Source organism: Mandrillus leucophaeus, unplaced genomic scaffold (assembly GCF_000951045.1).
Source record: "Mandrillus leucophaeus isolate KB7577 unplaced genomic scaffold, Mleu.le_1.0 Scaffold376, whole genome shotgun sequence".
Lineage (NCBI taxonomy): Eukaryota > Metazoa > Chordata > Mammalia > Primates > Cercopithecidae > Mandrillus > Mandrillus leucophaeus.
Genome location: NW_012103987.1, coordinates 2,688,756 through 2,691,632, shown reverse-complemented (window position 1 = coordinate 2,691,632; position 2,877 = coordinate 2,688,756). Strand labels below are relative to the sequence as shown.

The following is a 2,877-nucleotide window of genomic DNA, read 5'->3' as shown; positions in this document are numbered from 1 at the left end:
AGGCAGAGTCTCATTCTGTCGCCCAGGCTGGAGTGCAGTGGCGTGATCTCAGCGCATTGCAACCTCTGCCTCCTGGGTTCAAGGGATTCTCCTGCCTCAGCCTTCTGAGTAGCTGGGATTACAGGCGCCCACCACCACGCCCAACTGATGTTTGTATTTTTAGTAGAGTAGGGATTTCACCATGTTGGCGGGGCTGGTCTCGAATTCCTGACCTCAGGTCAGGATCCACCCGCCTCTGCCTCCCAAAGTGTTGGGATTACAGGCGTGAGCCACTGCGCCTGGCCCAGACATCTTTTATTTTAAAAGGGTGAAAGTGGAGAGAGTTGCGTGGCGGGACCGCCGCGGCAGTGAGGGCGAGCCGCGCTGGCCCTTGAGTCCAGTGTGGCGATGCTGACCCTGGCGTTCGACCTCCTCAGCCAGGAGCCGGACTTCCTGACCATCGCAGTCTGCATGCCCTACGCCCGGATCTCTGAGTTCAACGTCTACTTCGAGGGGTCTGACTTCTAGTTCTACTATGCCAAGCCGTACTTTCTCAAATTAACCCCTCCTGGCAGAATTGCAGAAAATGGAAGTGAGCAAGGGTCCTATGATGCAGATAAAGGAATTTTTACCATTCACCTGCCCAGAGAAACCCCTGGCCAGCATTTTGAGGGGCTGAAAATGTGTTGCTCTTCTGGCACCAGGAAAATCCGGGACAGCAAAACCACCTGTGGAAGAAATAGGTGCTTTGAGATTCCCGAGGAAGTAGTTGATGATGAAGAGTTTGATTCGGAAATTGAGCAGACACCTATGAAGAGGTATCAGAAAGTGCTTTGAATCCGCGGTGCCACTATGGGCTCAGAAACTTATGATCAGGGGTGTTTTAGCAGTTACAGGATGAATTGAATGACATTATTAAGGATCCAGATTTCACCCCTGCAGCTGAACGAAAACAGAAGCACCTGGCAGCTGAGCTGGCCAAGTTTGATCCTGATCATTATCTAGCTGACTTTTTTGAAGATGAGGCAGTTGAACGGATTTTGAAGTATAATCCTTGGTGGACTAACAGATATTAAAAAACGACGGCCTTTTTGGAAAAGAGTCAGAAGCAAGAAAATCATGCTGCATTAGTGTCTTTTTCTGAAGAAGAGAAATATCAGCTACAAGAATTTGTCAATAAATCTTTTTTTTTTTTTTCTTGAGACGGAGTCTTGCTCTGTCGCCCAGGCTGGAGTGCAGTGGCTGGATCTCAGCTCACTGCAAGCTCCGCCTCCTGGGTTTACGCCATTCTGCTGCCTCAGCCTCCTGAGTAGCTGGGACTACAGACGCCTGCCACCTTGCCTGGCTAGTTTTTTGTATTTTTTAGTAGAGACGGGGTTTCACCGTGTTCACCAGGATGGTCTCGATCTCCTGACCTCGTGATCCGCCCGTCTTGGCCTCCCAAACTGAATAAATCTTATCTGTTAGACAAGAGAGCTTGTCGTCAAGTGTACTACAGTTTGATTGATATCCTTCTGGCATATTGCTAAGAAACCCATGTCACTGAAAGACAGAAGGATGTTGAATCTGCATGGAATATCAGGAAACTGAGTCCAACACTATGCTGGTTGGAGACTTGGACTAATGTTCATGATATCATGGTGTCTTTTGGAAGAAGGGTGTTGTGTTGCCCACTCTATCGCCATTTCAAACTGGCAATGAAGGCCTACGGGGAGACTATAAAGATATTGCAACTAGGTAAAAGTGCAGTTTTAAAGTGTCTCCTGGATATTCACAACATGTTTCAGGAAAACGACCCAGCATATATACTGAATGATCTCTACATCTCAGACTACTGCGCGTGGATTCAGAATGTCAAATCCAAAACGTTGGCAGCTCTTGCAGAAGCCTTAAAGGAAGTCTCCCTTACAAATGCCCAGTTGGGGTTAGAACTGGAAGACCTAGAAGCAGCAGCACTTCTTGTCCAGGAGGAAGAATCTGCATTAAAAGCAGCCCATTCAGTTTCTGGGCAGCAGAAACTTTGCTCCAGCTCTGAGGCAACTGATTCGGAGGACTCAGACAGCACTGTGTCATCTGGAAACGAAGACTCAGACTCAGATTCAGAACAAGATGAACTCAAAGATAGTCCATCTGAGACAGTCAGTTCTTTGCAAGGTCCCTTTCTTGAAGAAAGCGGTGCCCTTCTTATTGTTGATGGTGGAATATGCACAAACACAGCCATCCAGGAGTCTGATACCAGTCAAGGAAAGTTACTTGCCTCTTGGAGTGTCTGGGCCTCTGATAGAGGAGCTTGGGGAACAACTGAAGACCACAGTTCAGGTTTCTGAACCCAAGGGCACCACTGTTGTAAACCACAGCAATATGCAGGAGAGAGACGGCTGTCAGACACCAAATATTTGACTCTCAAGTGGTTTTATTCATTGTTGAGAAATATGTTAGATTTGGTTTCATTTAGCAAATGAGAATTCCTCATTTTCACTTTGTAATTTTTCTTAGTATATACAGTCAGCTTGCTGCTGTATTTGTGGGTTCCACATCAACCAACTACAGATAAAAAATATTTAAGAAAAAATTGCATCTGTACCAAACATGTATACTTTTTTTTTCTTATTATTCTCTACAGAATACAGTATAACAACTATTCCCACAGCAATTACATTGTATTGGGTCATATAAGTAATCTAGTGATGATTTAAAGTATACAGGAGGATATGGGTAGGTTATACGCAAATACTGTACCTTTTTTTAAATCAGGGACTTCACCATCTGAGGATTTTGGTATCCAACTCCCCACAGATACTGGGATGACTTTATGACATTGTTTTTCCATCAGTGAATGTTTATACCTTTTGGTTTCCTTGCTACAACTGTGAAGATAAAGTTCAAATCACTTTTACC

At 45.2% G+C, this 2,877-nt stretch overlaps 1 pseudogene; it reads left to right on the top strand.

The window, feature by feature from the left end:
- The first annotated feature begins 387 nt into the window (after nucleotides 1-387).
- LOC105546966 lies at nucleotides 388-2,379 on the top strand (annotated as a pseudogene).
- Nucleotides 2,380-2,877: the final 498 nt, after the last annotated feature.